This window comes from Heloderma suspectum, chromosome 11 (assembly GCF_057233095.1).
Source record: "Heloderma suspectum isolate Gila_16-S chromosome 11, 16-S_ref, whole genome shotgun sequence".
Taxonomy (NCBI): domain Eukaryota; kingdom Metazoa; phylum Chordata; class Lepidosauria; order Squamata; family Helodermatidae; genus Heloderma; species Heloderma suspectum.
This window is the reverse complement of record NC_139468.1, coordinates 20791134-20808347: the sequence shown is the minus strand read 5'-3', so window position 1 is coordinate 20808347 and position 17214 is coordinate 20791134. Positions and strand designations below refer to the sequence as shown.

At 44.7% G+C, this 17214-nt stretch overlaps 1 long non-coding RNA gene across 1 annotated transcript in view; it reads right to left on the bottom strand.

Moving 5' to 3' along the window:
- LOC146337113 (uncharacterized) overlaps positions 1-17214 on the bottom strand; it is a 344200-nt gene that overhangs the window by 236540 nt on the left and 90446 nt on the right. Inside the window, exon 2 of the long non-coding RNA XR_014785353.1 lies at positions 805-954. This is a non-coding gene — a long non-coding RNA (uncharacterized LOC146337113). The remainder of the gene's footprint in view (positions 1-804; positions 955-17214) is intronic.

Genomic DNA, 17214 nt, shown 5'->3' with positions numbered 1-17214 from the left:
CCATAGGGTACTTCCAATGTCCTAACCATGATGAGAAGTATTGCTGGGGCAAAATTCCCCAGACAGGCTCAGAAAACCTATTTCAAAACAAACAAACAATCATGGAAAATAGCTCAGTTGATTCTGAGGGCAATATGGACCCTACATTTTCCCAACGATGTCATCTAGAGTGTGATATGGTGTGATCCCTCCCACAAGCACCCTGTTGAGCCACAAATTCCCCATACACACACACCTACCTGCCCACGGCCATCTCACCAAATCCCCTGCCAACATACTTATGTTTAATACTTTGTTGGTGGTAGTGGCCACTTATTTCCCCCTCCAGCTTCTTCATCTATGTGCCAGACACCAGGGGCAAGGGGACAAGTTTTTAAATTTCCATTTTCCCATGCTTCTGGTGCCTGGCACACAATTGCTATGCATCAGAGGAGCAGGGAAAGAGCATACCATGCATTGCGGGGGGGGGGGGGAGATGCCTTCCCCTCCATTCCACTGCTGCCAAAGTAGCAGGCAAGGTGAAGAGAGGAAGAAGAGGTTTGAGGCAGGCATATGGGTGACACAGGAGGAGGATGTAAGTTCTTTTCCACTGAGATTACGGGCTGCAATGCTCACCTCATATCTGAATCATGAGCCACCAAGATGCATATTTCCAAGCCAGGAAATATTAATTTTGGCAACATCACTAGTTAGGCAATCAGACAGCATTACATCTGCACCGGGCGTATGTCACGGCAACCTCTATGATCTCTGGCATGCAACCTGGAGCAGCAGTGATAGGAGATCCATGAGCTGCCAACTCACATGTCACATAGCTTGTGGGGATGCCAGACACCCAAGAGTGAAGGAAAAAAGCTCCAGGCAGCCCCAGCATCACACACGTATCAGGTCTTGAGCCTTCTTTGTTTCCATCAAAGCCACCGCTTCCTTGAAAATACATCAGCGCAGGATGCCCTGAAAAATATGTTATCAAAATAAAACAAGATTTTTTCCCAGGCCAGTATTTTTCCTGCTTTGTTCTTTGAATTTCTAGATGAATGGTTTTTCAAAGCACAGCCAAGGAAGATGCCAGATTTTCCACCTGACCAGCTCAGTATAGCCTTAATATCTCAGTGGACTCAAGGCAGACCTGTACATCATTTTAAGCTGAAATGTATTGCAACCCATCATGATATTTTCAACCGTTCTCTCTACTTTTTTTTCTTTCTTTTTCTCATCTTTTTTGTTAATGTGAATACTTGTAAGTCAGACAGACATCGCTATGCATATAATACCTTGTTTTTTACAACAATCATTTCCTCGCCCATCTATTCTGCTTTTTAAGGAAACAATCTCATACTTGTCCTCATTTATCAGTCCCTATTTTCTGGTCTCTGTCATTGTCAATAACTACCCCCATTTTTGCCTTTTAGGGGATCCCTTGTCATTTTTTTTGTTAGTAGTTGTGTGTTGTCCTTCTTCAAGGTTTAGCTTATTCCCCAGGGTCTCTAGATGTGAAAACTTGGAGTGGGGAATAGACGCATCTTACCCCAAGCACACATCAGTGTAAATGCACCATGCGTGAATGTAGAGCACAGCCTGCAATTTTACATACCGCAGCTGCTGAGGTATGCCTTGGACTGTTGATAACAAATTGTAGGACAATTATATGTTTCTGCCCTCCTAAACAAACCATCACTCTCTTGGTTTTTGAATCAGTGGAGGATAGGGCTATCACAGTGTGAAATGAATGCAGCATACAACAGGATGTAGTAGAATTGCTAGCAATTTGTCATACTGATGGTGGGCATTGGGCAGTGATCCCAAATAGGGACGTTATGAGTGTGTCTCTGTTTTCATCTGTGAAATGTTAAGATGCCCTGCAATCTCTTCATCCAATCAACAAACAAGAACACAAGGCCTGCTCCGAAAATTCAAGGCAATGGAAAACACTCACTTTTAAGGCCTAGCCGTAGGCCTTACTGCAGCAGAGGGAGAGAGGGGAAGCTGGGTCCACTCCACTGGCGCATCTGAGAGACTAGCAACATAAGAACATACAAAGAGCCATGCTGGATCAGACCAAGGGTCCATCTGGTCCAGCATTCCATTCACACAAAGGCCAACCAGCTGTCAACAGAAAACTCACATGCAGGTCATGAGTGCATTAGCACCCTCCCACACAAGTTCCCCAGCAACTGGTATACATAGGCATACTGCCTCTAGTACTGGAGGTAGCATATAGCCATCACAGCTAGTAGCCATCTCCTACAGGTATTTGCCTAACCCCCTTTTAAAGCCATCCAAATTGGTGACCATCACTACGCCTTGTGATAGCAAATTCAGTAATTCAACTATGCGCCGTGTGAACCTTTGTCCCCTCCCCTCCTTGAACTGTTTCCATCCCAGCTGGTCATTATAAAATCTTTGTAACTAAGAACTAATGCCTGAGTTGTTGTTTTCCCCTCCTCCTTCCCAATCTGTTTTCCTTTTGTGTTGAGACTTTTACATTATAACCCTGAGGACAGGGATTCTCATATTATTGATCTTCGTAAATTACTCTGGGAGCCTTTTTGGCTGAAGAGTGGAGTAACTAAGTAAGCAAGTAAATAAGTAAATAAATAGCAAGAAATAACAGGGGAATCTGGGGGCTTGGAACCTACTTCAGTTAGTCTGCAAAACTGGCACCCATGCTTAAAAACTCCAGCTAACCCAGAATAAGGGCAGTTTGCATCAGTAGTTTTCTGATCTCTAGCTGCACATGAATGAACTTGAGCACACTCCGGGAGAGAGCGGAGGACAGGAAGGCCTGGCGTGCTATGGTCCATGGGGTCACAAAGAGTTGGACACGACTGAATGATGGAACAACAGCAAAGCTGCACATGAACAACACAAGCCTTTTCCCATCACTGGTAGCATTGTGGAACACCTGAATTTCCAGAGGGGAGTGGGGACTGTAGTGGCAGTGTAACCTTGCCTATGAAAGCTTACTTAGCAGGAGGAGGAAATGGAGCTGTGAGAAATCACTCTGCCTCCTAAAATCCTGCTAATACAGTAACAGCATGAAGAGATACCAATGCCGCTCCATTAGACGCATGTGTGGTTAGATCCATGTACACCAGAGTTGACTTTAGAATGTGGATTAGGGTGCTGTCTGTTTCTGCTTTGGGTGTATTGTCTCTGCCGGATTTCAGAAACAGGAGTGATACTCCACAGGTGGGGATTTCAGATACAAGCTAGGGATGAAGCATCCCCAGTGGAAAGCTGACACAGTCCAATCCATGCATGGGCAATCCATATACCTGGTTTCACAGCCAGGCTGTTCTCCTGCCATCACCCAGCCCTGCTTCCTGTTAAGCATTCCCTGTAGATCAAAAAAAAGGTATGAAATACTTTTGCCAAGCTGGGCACAGAGCTGTTTCAACTTCAGCCAGTCATTCTAACAATAACAACACATTCTGCTTTGAAAGGAAAACCACAGCCTAAGATGTTTGCTTGGAAGGTGAATAATGACTCCATGCATTGGCTGTATTGCAAGAAGGGGAGCTGATGGATTATAGCCCTCTTCCAATAAGAATACTGGAGTCTAGCTTAGAAATATGTCATATCTGGATACTCTGTCCCAGGATCCTGACCCTCTGCTCATCCAGCTGATTATGAGAACCGTAGTCCAACACATTAGATGGGCACCAGGTTGGGGAAGGCTGTCCTATGTAGCTGACCCATAGTTCAAAGTTGAAAGCAACGCCATTATCAGGTTCTGCCCAGATTTTCACCATCTTAGTATTCCATGCTGCTTTATGAATGCATTATTTCTACTGGCTGCATGGTGACACTTTTGTCCAGTCAAGAAACAGAAATGTTTAATGTGTGATCAATGTGCTCTGAAGCCAGCCCTTCAGAAATCTTTAAAAAAATAAACATTGGACAGCATTCACTCTGCATGATAGAATGCTTCATTCTCTGTAGCTGCAAGATAAACCAGTGTGAAACTAAGGCTAAATATTTGCATCAGGTTTGCTGAGTGTTCCACAGACTCGGCAGAACCTTCCCCTTCTTTGAAGTGGAGAACCCCACCTCCTTGAACAAGAGCTCTGCCCTCCATGAGAAGAGCTCCTGATCTAGAGGACCTCCAATAGGTACTCTGGTTGTGTGAAATATGAAATGCACAGACCAATGGACACTTATCCATGGACTGCAAATAAGGTGTAGTTTTCAATGGGGTCAGACATGTGTGGCTGCTATAACTGTCTCCATTGCCCCTTTTAGTGAATTTACAGTAACCATATGGGCCCCCAAATCCATTTCAAATCACTCAACCTCTAAAGATGAGTGGATGGACCTCACCAAGGGCCTGGTCTACACATGCAGACAGTAGACTGAGGAGGAAGTAGGTGGTAGAGTCCTGACGTGAGGAGGTAGAATGGGATGAAAAACTCACTGAAAAAAGAAAACCAAAACAGCAGCGAGCGGTCTGAATTAGAACCGTTCTCCCTGATAGGCTTTTTTATTATTATTATTATTATTATTATTATTATTATTATTATTTGCAGGGAATTTGCAGCTTATGTCTAAAGTGGTACAATCTATTCAACCACCTCATTCTACTGCTTGTGTAGGCCAAGCTTAAATTTAAACAGTAGTTACCACCTCTAGCATTAACTCCTGAAGATTCAAGTCTCAAGAAATCACTTTTCTCCCAGTGCTCAATGCCTTCTTCCAGTATTACTGAACTTCCAAAGCTCTCTCATTTCATTCCCGAACGCTCAGTCCACTGCCACCCTGACAGAAGTAATTAAATAATGAATCTAAATGTCACCTCTAGATATTATAGTTATATTCTCAAAAATAATAATAATAACCTATTTGAATAATGGAAGCCGCAGCCACAATCCCATTAGAGCAGAGACAGGTAGACCAGGCTTGTGGCATCTAACTTTTTTTACTAGGACCCTGAGATCCCCTAATGAAAGCCTGCTGGAAAATATTGACTTCAGGGGAGCAGATATTCACTTAGAATTAACAGGGCACCTCTGAACACAGGTGAAGAATTTGTTTTCAGCAAATTCACAGTTCTATCACACACAAAAACACTCCTGGTTTCCTCCCATTCCCAAGCCTTTCTAATCTCAGCAGCCTAGTTTAGAAAAACAAAAGAAGGAGATACGTTTTGTTGTTGTTGTTGTTAAACAATTAGACATCGTATAGAAACCCCTGCCAAAATACTTTACGCAAAGATATATCAACGTATCCCAGTCTACCTTCTGCGTGCCCCTAGATTAGATTTTTTTTAGGGATGACACATCATGTGTGCTTTAAATTGTTTTGAAGAGTCTTATATTTTGTAGGCTTTGATGTTTATTATTATTATTATCATCTATTATTATTATTACTATTAATATTGTTGTTGTTGTTTATGTGACAGTTTCATACACGTGCTTCACTAATTTTTTTTTAAGGGTGCATGTTCATTCTGTATAAGATCTTCATTTGCACATTCATTTTCTGTCCGATGAATATCAGTTCCCCACTTGCAGGAAGTGCAAATTGTCTGTGCTGCAGTCTCAGAAGCTGAAAATGCCCAGAGAATGCTTTGCAGTCACCTGCCACAGTCCTTCCTCTGAATCTAAGCAGGTCTAGGCTTGACTGGTACCTGGAAAGGAAATTGCCTGGGAACAAGATGTCACCACTCTTGAGCTGCAGCCTGCATACAGCAAAGGCGGGATACAAATGTTACAAATAGCAGGATAAACGGGTGGCACAGAATTAAATATTAGAGAGGTTGTTAACCTATCCAACTCTCTCGGTGTGTGGAAAGTGAAAGCCCAGGCCAGGCCAAAGCAACTGCCTGCTTCTTCTTGATGGGATAATTTTATCTCCACGTTGCCACGAGAAGCAATTATTTTCCTTTAATGCAGCTGGTATAAAGGTGCCCTTTAGATGAGACAGCAATGGGGTAAGGAGGCGCTTTCCCATCAGTTCTTCCCACTGTACTGCTGTACTATTTGAAGGCCTATTTTCAGGTCAGTGGGGCACTTGCACACAGCCCTTATGATGTAATCATCACCCAGCCATAACTGAGGACAATGACTGGGTGGCAAGGACCTGGCCCTGCCCACATGGTGGCAAGTTTTATTATAGCAGCACTGGAAGATGAAGCTACAGAAAAATAGTTCCTACACAGCTGCTGTAACCTCTAAAGGGCATCCAAGTCACTCAGCTTACTGTAGTGTAAGGCAGATATTGTTGTTGTTGTTATTAAACCATTAATTGAACAGTTTGTTCGTTTGTTTATTTATTTATTTATTTAAGACATTTTATATGCAGCTTCCCATTTTAAAAAACCCAGAGCGGTTTACAGCTAATCCTAAAACAAGTTAACAAACTTAAACATGTTAATGGCTGGGAACAGTCAGGGTAAACAAGTTTTTCATAACTGTTGAAAGCACATGATTGTCAGTGCCTGATGCGTCACACAGGGGCGGTCATTCCAGAGGAAAGGTGCCACCACAAACAAGGCCCATGGCCATGTGGCTGCCAGATGGGACTCTGCAGCATCTGATACCGACAACAAGGCCTTCCCTGAAGATTGTAGTGGCCTAACAGGTATTTACAGGGGGATAGAATCTTCCTATTAAGGAACATGGGAAGGTGGCTTATATGGAGTCAGACCACTTACCCATCTAGCTCGCTATTTTTGATGGGCAGGGGGCTCTCCAGGGTTTTGTGACCAAATGTGCTCCTCTAGGTATGTGTCCAGACCAGAAGAATGGCTCCACTGAGAGGAATGACCTGCCTCTGACGTCTCCCTCTGCACCATGCCGTCACCAAAGAGAGCAGCAGCAGCTCCCTCCCCCTCTCCCTGTACTGTGTACATTGGTTCCTACTGAAGATACAATTGTTTCTACTTATCTTTTTCTCTTCTTGTGTGCATTTTATTATTGTGTGTTGTAGGTTGCGCACCACTGTGCTATTTTTAATGTTCAGCACCATCAATCAAATAGTCTTCATTACAGTCATTTAGGCCCGTTCCAATTAAAAAACACAGACAAGTATACAAATATTAGCACCACATATATTTGCACAAATGAACACTCATTCAGAGATATAGACCAGGTTCAGATGACACATCATGGCTTGCTGCGGGTTATTTAAACCAGAATGAGCCAAAGTGCCCGCAAGCGGCAATCTGAATATCCAATCCCCAGTCGGGAGTTGTTGTGTCACGCAAACCCAGTGACTGTGGGTTATGCAAAGGTTGTTTAACCTAAAACAGATCCTGGGTTGTTTAACCCTCACATAAGCCACGCTTGTCAAATTTACATAACACAGCAACCCCCAAGCAGGGGTTGAACATTCAAAATGGCAGCTGTGTGTGCCCCACACATTACTCAGCCTCGCTGTGGGATAAATAACCCATGGTGGGCTGTTGCATCATGTGAACAGCCCCATATAGATGGTATTGCCCTCTCCCTCTGGGTGGTAGTTGCCTCTGCAGCTTGCCAACAGTCGCTAAATGACTCAAATGAGTGACAGGGGCAGCTAAAAGTACAAATGAGCCACTCACTTGCATACCAGTGGTGTACCTAATGGCAGGAGCTAGAGGCCCTCTTCTCCAGAGACCTCAGAAGCCTGGAACTGGTCCTGACTTAGTTCTAATCCTTATGCCCAGAAAATTATTTTTGCTCAGGATCTGACCTGGCTGCAGACATTAACTACTTTGGGCTTTTCTTCTCTTCAGCACCACCTCCTAGGCGAACCCACCCCAGAGGCCCCTTTAAGCCACTCTCTTCCAATTTCCAATTTCCCCCAAATTGCTACTTTCTTAAAGTGTCATTACTTACTAGTGTGCAAGTAGTATTTTGCTCCTTCCTTTTTGCAATTCATGGTTCTTTGTCCACATCCCTTCCCAATACTCTACTAACCAAAAACCCAGTAGGATGCTGGATACAACGTGTAAAAGCAGGGCTATTGTGATTTATTGTGACAATAAACACACCTTTTGCTAATACAATTAGATACATATTTCCTTAATGCTCTGAGATGAAGGCGATTTGACAATTTTCTGGTGAGTGAGTTCTGTGCCGTTCTGAAAAGGAGGATGTGCAATTCAACACCTAACAGATTTGTAAGACTTTTCAGCCGAATTCAGGTAGGAAATGCACATTTTAAGTAATACATATTACCAATAATTCTCTAGAAAAACAGGCCACCTACAACCCCACATCTTCCTAAGCTACTTTTCAGATTGAATTCTTCTTGTTGAGCTCTTCAAACCAATAGATAAAATGTAAGTGGAAGGAGGTGGGAATCCTCAACCCAATATAAACAACAATAAAAGGCCACAGAACAGAGTGAACCGATAGCAGTATTTCACTCTTGGGATTCTGCTTTTGAACATAAACAACTCAAAACACTCTCCTTCTTGGCAGAGCCCCTAGAGGGACATAACATTTGCTATTGAAACAATGCTTATCCATTTTCCGATCTATTTTAAGATGATGAAATTTACAACACACACAGATTTATTTTTCTTTTCAGAGCACATGTTTGGGTCTTAGGGCTGAAACCCCCATTGTTTTCAGTGGCGTATCTTGCTAAACCCTTTGCTACACGTTAAGAATTTACCGTCGGATATTTACCTAACTGAAGCATCCATTTCATTGTGCTGCCTGCCAGATACACAAGCATAAACTAAGCAGAGCTCTCTGTTTACTTGAGACAAGTAGATATGGATGAGAAATTATGTAGCACAAACGGTGCAATTATATGGCATAAGTGCAATACAGGCAGGTGTTTTCCCCCAAAAGAGAACTGACAGGCATTCATAGGAGATGGGCAGTAATGGCGGTGGCTGTGCTTGCTGCCCAGCTCTTATACACAGCAAAAACTTTGCTCCCATGTTTCCCCACAGAATGCACTGTGAATAATTTTGTGTGCAAAGATTTACACAAGCATGCCATTATCATCATAGAAGCACACCAACTGGAATCCAGCAGCATACACAGTAACATGTACATGTTTGTGCCACCTAAAGTTTCCACATGGAAAAAAGGCATTAATGGGACTAGGGACTGTAAACCTGGGTGGTCTCCGAACTGAAGTTCTCAAGGGAAGTTCAGCATTTCAAGACTGACATTTGGATTCTCTCCAGCTCAGCCATGGCGGCTAATGCTGAGAGGGCTGATATGCCTCCTCTCTGATGAACTTGTCTTTGCCGGAGTTGTCAGCTTCCAAAGCAGTCCTCTGAGCTCTGGGAAGGCTGGAGGGTGGGAAGAGAATAACTTGGCCCACGGCCAGTCTGCCTGCTTCACAGGCCTCCCTGCTGAGTGCTGAACCTCAGGGGAGTGGAGGGGAAGAGACCTGGCAGCCTGTCCCATCCCAAGCACAAGGCTCTTAGTGGGAAGTGTGGAGGCCTGCCAAAGTAATGGGATATGTGGTTGCCAGCAAGAAAATGGGATCAATTCCTCCCCACCGCCCCCAGACTTTGCACTTGGCTGGGAGGCACATAAAAGGAGGTATGCATAGTCAGATGTGGGTTCTAAGCTGGATCTGCTCTGTACCGTAGCTCAGTGGTAGGGCACTTGCTTTGCACACAGCAGGTCCCAGGTTTGATCCCTGGCATCCCCAGGTAATGCTGGAAAAATTCCTACCTGAAACCCTGGAAAGCCGCTGCCAGTCAGTGTCCACAATACTGGACTAGATGGACCAACAGTGGACTAGATGGACCAATCAATGGCTACTAGTCCTGATGGCTATATGCTGCCTCCGGTATCGGAGAGGTAGTATGCCTATGCATACCAGTTGCTGGGGAACATGGGCAGGAGGGTGCCGTTGCACTCAGGTCCTGCTTGTGGGTTTCCCATGGGCAGCTGGTTGGCCACTGTGCGAACAGAATGTTGGACTAGATGGACCCTGGTCTGATCCAGCAGGGCTCTTCTAATGTTCTTCAAGGTCTGACTCAGTATGTCAGCTTCCTATCTTCCTATGCTCCTATGGGTCTGAGATGACCTTGGGCAAAGTGTCTTCTGGTGAGCCCCCTCCTGTGTCAATAAGCCCTGGTGGGCATGCTTAGCTGCACTGATAGTTCTCCAAACAGTGCTGGGTAGCTGCATGTGATGTAGCCACTCTTTTAATTTCCCACGGTACCCCTGAGCAACACTAGGTGAGGGGCACTGTGAGAAACTAAAAGGGTGGCTAGATCTGCATTCTGGTGCCACTCACAGTGCTGGGCCAAAAAACAAAAGGAAGAGGGGGTCCTGGGCAGGCATCACCTATGCACCCCGCCTGGTTCTGATGCCAGCCTGAGCTCTAAGGCCACGAAGAACAGCTTCGAGTCTGTTCTAGGTAACAGATACTCTTGGTTCCACAGACTGCATCGCCGCCTTACCAATTTCCTTTCTTGTTCTTAGAGGTGACCGTGGTACCAAGTGACTGTGCTGAAAAATCAAAAGAGTACAGAACAGGAGAGGTAGCTGGACCACACACACAAATAAGGGAAAGCAGAGGGCATTTTCTCAATACCTTCACCCACCCGCCCATCCCTATTCTTTGTACTACAGATCCATCTATGCCTCAAAATAATGGATATAAAAAGCATCAACAATTCAGGGAGAAAAACAAGTGCTTCGGTATTAAAGAGCATGGACTATACATAAAAGGACCCTGGGAATATTTCCAAAAAGGGGAGGATGGGGGGAAGCAGAACAACCATTTTAATAATTAATAGAATTCAGTCAGTTTTCACAGACCAGTGGTTCTTCAGTTGCACGCTAAAACCGTCCAACAGTCAGTCAGAACCACATGGCACGTTGCCTGTGCGGGATCATACATTAGTAATCTTCGTAGTTTGTTGAATGGCTTCCAGAGTCAAACGACACATTATGCTTATTGCATAACGTGTAGCTGAAGGTTACCTTTTCTTTACTCTAGCGTAAGCACACACAGCCCTGATTCAAATTGGGACCACCATGCAATGGGAGGGGAAGATTAAACCTCTCCCCCCCACACCACTTTCCTAGAAATCCTCTTTCCCGGGGGGGTGGGTGTAAAAAAAGGAAGAAAACACTCTATTGGTGTCATTGGAAGCTTTTCTTCTTTTTTAACCCCCCCCCAAGGGGAAATGGGGGGGAGGAGAGAAAGAGTGGTGGCAGGAGGCTTAATCCTCCCTCCCAGTGTGCAGTGGTCCCAATCCAAATCAGGCCAAGTGCATTTACACTACAGTAAATAAAAAGCTAATACTCAAGCTGCACACTATGAGATTTGCATAATGTGTAGTTTTGCTCCGATATCAATGACATAAGAATAGGGATCCAGCCACCCCTTTACCCAGTGGCTTTCCCCAATCAGAATCCTACTCCCTCCCTATGCCCCTGCAGCTGCTAACAGCCTTATTGGTGGTGGTGGGGGGAATGATAGGTACAATATAGGCACCTGTCCTTTCACTCCCTAGTGTACTATTGGTAGCTTTGGAGATGGGCAGGAACTTTGGAGCAGGAAAAAGCAGAGAGGGGAAGGATTAATAATACCTGCCATGACCCCAATCCAATTGCCTTCCCCATCCCATGCCATGGCTGCTTTTAAGCTCTGAAAAAGATGTCAGGCGATTCAATCATGGATCCCGCGCCTCGTCCAGTTTGGTCCCAAGAGATTCGCTGTAAGTACATCTGAAATAATTCAGCTCGCTCTAATGGCTTTTCATGAAACAGTTCCTCTCAAATGTAGCTTATTACTTATGGAGGATTTTCATAGGATGGACAGCTGCTCCAGCTTGGATGCTTAATGCTCAGAGTAATTGAACACCAACATACATTCAAAATTTCCAACTTATTCAAGCTGAATTACCCTAGCAGGAACTAAGCAGCACCAACAGAACTAGGGCTTCCTGGATAGCTGGGAGGTTGTTTCGAGCAATGCGATCCAACAATACTTTCAAGCATTTTTTCTTCTTCCAGAAGGCAGGCTTAAAACTACAAGTCTTTGAGACTGGTTCCCCCTCCCTCCCCCCCTCAATAAAAGCTTGCACACCCAGCCGACACATTCACATGCTGCCAGCCATGAAGTCAAAAGAAAAGAATGAAGCAAAAAGAAAGAGAATAGGACATCCACATGAACCCCAGCAATGTGCAAAGGCAACAAGAGCTAATGCTGGGAAATGTCCCAAGATCAGTAAAAAGAGGGCGAGAGGCCAGGACGGCTAGTGCTGAAAGGCGGAAAACTGATATTTGAAAATAAGAAGGGAGAAAGTATACAGACTACTTCGTGCACATCTGGGAAGTTTGCCTGAATCTACAAAAAAACCTTATATTCTTCCAGGTGCTACCTTTCCCAAAAGGTGACTACTATTGCTCACTCAGAAGTCATTCCTAGATATACAATGAACAAAACTGATCTCTCACCAAGGGTGGCCATGTGCAAAAGAGAGGACAGTCCTCTATTTGAAGCTGTCCTCTATTTCAGTGTTTCTCAGACTGTGGGCTAGGACTCACCAGTGGGTCTCAGCCAACCTTCAGGTGGGTCTCAGTGCTGCAGACTGCCCAGTGCATCTTTGCTTGACCTTCCTGTGCCATGGCCGCACCAGGCACACTGCATAGGCAGGTGTAGCAGTGGGCATTGGCTAGACAGCAAGGCCAATATTTTTCATCATCATCTGAGAATAAAGAGGAAGGGAATAAAAGACGGAAGCTGCTACAGAATGAAGTGAATGTAAAAGCAACAGGAGTCAGGGAGGGATGAAAAAAACTGGCAGTTGGGGATAGAGTACAAGTTAAGTATGAAAGAAAAGAAGGGGAGAAGAAATGGCAGGAGATGGGTAAGAAGACTTTGAGAAGCATGTGGAGGGAGGAGAAAAACAATATAAAATAAACAGTTTTCTCTACTCAGAGCAGGAGTCCCTAACCTTTCCGGGATGATGGGCATATTTTGAATTTTCAGAGAGTGTCATGGGTACTCCCACAAAATGGCTGCCACAGAGGGGCTTGATCATTCATAAAATGGCTGCCATGATGGGCATGACTGGTCACAAAATACTCATTTCCCAGAAGCCAAACCGGTGAGACTAAATAAGTAATTTGCCCAACAACTTAAGTGCAAGGCAGGAGTGGGGGCTGAGCTCCGAAGTACAAAACCAGTCTTCTGAACCCAAATAAAGATTTTGAACCAAAATAAAAACCACTTATGGGGGTGGTGATTTAGCTAAAATTACAATAAAGGCTCACTACCTTCCAACCCCCAATAATCCAAGCCTTGCTTGCACCGCTCTACATGATGGGGCAATATGATTACCCTCCTATTACAAGATAGGAGCTTGCCAAAAGTCATCCAGGAAGTTCATAGCAGAGCTGACAGTTGAACTCGGCCCGCCTAACTAGATAATGCTCTTAAACATTACCTGACACTAGTATTTGTTTTATATATTCTTAGGATGCCCTTTAGGGTCAAGCCATCCCAAGGTAGCTTCCAGCACATAAAACATAACATACATAATCCAACATCACATATATACCCCCCAAATCACTATAAAAACAGCAGCGGGTTACAACAGCAACAATATAAAAACAGTAACAGCCCAGATAAAAATAGTTTAAATAAATAAAATTAAAAAACAGCTTTAAAATATTTTCAGCACCGGTTTAAACCAGCAGAGCCATAACATATTTTAAAGGGGGGGAAAGGAATGAACTTGGACCTAGCAGATAAAAGTGAGGACAAATGAAAACCATGAGCAAATGGAAAAAGGAAATGTGAGATCAGGTACCAGTTGTCATTGTCCAGGCTCATCAACAATACAGAATTATAGGAGAGCACCGTTGGAAGAATAAAAAGCTTTAGTAGAACATTTGTGAATCACATTAAAGTCGAATTTGTAGTAATACACTTAAAGGAAAATAAATTGTCTCCTCCATTTCCTGCCACAGTGCAGGGAGTTCCTTCCTAGAGATCCAGCTGCCATTTAATATCACAACTGTGTCAAGAGCTTAAGTGCCTCCTGCATCAAGTCATTGTCATGAAAAACATCCCTTCCACTCTTGGCTGCAGTAATGTTAAGTAGATACGAAAACCTGGGGACATCATACCGCTTCATGACCAAATCCTGTGTGTATGCAGGCAGAAAGATTTCTAACTGGCCTTTAGAAATGTAGAATTTAGAAAAGCCAAAAATTAGTATTTCAAGTATTTTAATTTGAGCTGTTTTATACGTTGCGAAGCAAGATTAGGGATGTTGGACGAATCCATCCGGTGGGCGGACCTCGCTGACCTTTCATCAGCGTGGCCCCCTGGACTTCAGCTTGCTTCCCCATGTGCTGTCCTGACTCAGGCCAGCTCATGGATTTTCCCGAGTTTTTTAAAATGCACATAAATAGCAATGTGCGCAAATTGCAGGGCAATTAGTGTGATTTATGCAAATTTTGGCTGTAATTTGCATAATTTGCACACACTGCCGCCAAAATTTGTGTAAATTGTGCAATTGTGGCTGTAATTTGCATGACTTATGCAAATCAAGGCCAAAATTTGCATAAATCACAAAAATGTGCCCCACAATTTGTACACATTTCTATGTATGTATTTTTTTTTTAAATGAAAAAAAGTTCCTGGATTTTGGGGAAAGCCCAGCGGCTCATCTCCCAAATGCAAACCAAGTCAGGTGCTCACTGGAAGTCTGTCGAGCACAAAGAGGGCTGGACCCCACAATGACGGACATCCCTAAGCAAGATACCATGCAAACCTATAAGTAAATGAAATGACACAAATGTTACTGAGTCAGGCTGTTGGCGCATCTAGTCTGGTGCTGTCTACCTGGAGCTGCTTCACAGGGTAGAGATAGGTGAGAAATTTGTTTCAGTTCAGTTTTGACCAGGATTTATATAATTCGCACCTCTTGGAACCAAACGTGGACCAGAATGCATTCTGCCATCTGAAGCCCAAACATTTCCGAGGCAGCAATGCGATTTGCACAACAAAAATGGTGCATGAAGATATTCGGAAAACATGCATGAAGATATTTGGAAAACATGAGCTGGGCAAAATGCACATTTGAAAAATGTGCACAAATTAGGGATGGCAGAGAATTCTGCCACGGATCTCGGTGAGGCCAAATGCCAGTGCATTCAGCCCCCCGAACCCTGTGGCAGAACGGCCTGCCCCCCCGCGGATCCCCCCCGGGACGAGACTTACCTGGGGTGGATCTTCCGGGAGGCGGCAGCTCCGGCGGCAGTGGCCGGTCTTCTGACCGGCTGCCGCTGCCGCCATTTCCAGTGTTAAAAAAAAAAAAGATGTGATAGGCTACGTAAAGATTTAAGTAGCCTATCATGGCTAGGTTAAAAACAAAACAAAACGACGTGATAGGCTACGTAAAACTTTACATAGCCTATCACGTCTGACTTAAAAAAAAAACAAAACGCTCGTACGCAAATGGCGGCGGCTATCGCTGCCGCCATTTGCGTGCCTTATTTTGGCCCGTCCTAGTCTACGTAAATATTTATGTAGACAAAGATGGCAAAAATAAGGGGGAACGCAAATAGTGTCCATTACGCTATTTGCGTTCCCCTTATTTTCGCTGTCTTAGTCTACGTAAATATTTACGTAGACTAAGACGGGCCAAAATAAAGAACGCAAAGCGTGGCGGCCATAGCCGCCGCCATTTGCGTACACGCATTTTGGTTTTTTTAAAAAAGTCAGACGTGATAGGCTATATAGAGATTTATGTAGCCTATCACGGCTGACTACAGGGATGCAAACGGCGGCGGCTATGGCCGCCGCCATTTGCGTCCCTGCTGGCCAGCAGCCGGTTGTCTGGTTGTTCTAGCCAGCAGCCGGTTGTCAAAAATAAGGAACGCAAATGGCAGCGGCTGTAGCCGCTGCCATTTCTGTACGTTGTTGTTGTTTTTTTTAACCCAGACGTGATAGGCTACGTAAGTCTTTACATAGCCTATCACGGCTGAATACAGGGACGCATTTGTGTCCCTGCTAGCCAGTGGCTGGATGTCCGGCTGCTGGTGGAGCCAGCCGGCGGCTTTGTGGAATCCCCGCGGAGTGGAGCCGGCTGGCCAGGATTCCAGGGGGAGGGACGGAGTGCCTCCCCCCAGCGGAACCCAGCGGAGCCAGGTAAGCAGGGTTTCGTACACCCCTACTTTTACAACCTTTGACTGATAAACCAGCTGCGCCCTCTGCTGGGAGACAGAGCTGGTGATCTCCAGATTAGGCTACTGTAACATGCTTTACATGGGACTGCCCAGAAACATGGTTCTGGGAGTTTAACTGGTGCAGAATACTGCTGCTCAATTATTGATAGGTATTACCTGGCAGAGTCATATCACCAGTGCTGAAACCAGTGGAGACTGGTGGCTCCAACTTCGATGGGGCTGAGAATCCAATCTGGGTTTTAGTCTGAACCAGCCAGAACTCTAAAGAAACTAGCCAAGGTGCTGAACCCTGCCCTTTCTTTAGAGTTCTGGCTGGTTCTGAGTGAAACCCAGAATGGCTTCACAGCCCCACTGACACTGGAGCTACTAGCCTCCTATGGTTGAAACAACAGCACTGGTTTCTGATACAGATTCAAGGTAACATCATAAACCAGGGGTAGGGAACCCTTTTCTGTCGAGGGCCACATTTTCTCAGGGAAAATCTGGCAGAGGCTACATGCTAGTGGTCGGCAGGGCCAAAGTTGTGAGGCAGGGCCAAATGTGCATGGGGTCAGATCTTTCCCTTTTTCAGCCACTTCTTCTCCTTATCCCCCCCCCCCCCAAGCTGGCTGTTGGAGGAAAGACAAGTTGCTCTTACCAGAAGTTTGAACTGATCGCTTGCACAAGGCACCTATTTTTACGACATTGGGCAGCCGTAATCCCCTCCCAAGGGGCTGCTATGCCTCTAAACATCATCCTATTCTGACAAAGAGCAAAACAACAACGTTAAAGCCATTTGTTACTCTCCCATGATCAAAGGGAGGCATGAAGCTTTGGATTTCTGAATCTTAGCTCGGGTTCTGTACTCATTGTGCTGTTTTCCAAAGGGTCACACTGGGGTATGAGTCAAATATAGTCTCTCTCTCTCTCTCTCTTATATACATACATACATACATACATACATACATATCAAAAGCATTCTACAAGAGAATTCACTGACATTCCCTCTGGATTTAACACTGACAATTTAGCCCTGCAGGCTGCAGACAGGCACACGGTCTCAAGTTCATACTTTTCAAACACTCTAGAGAATAAGGAGCTTGGAAGAGATTCCCAC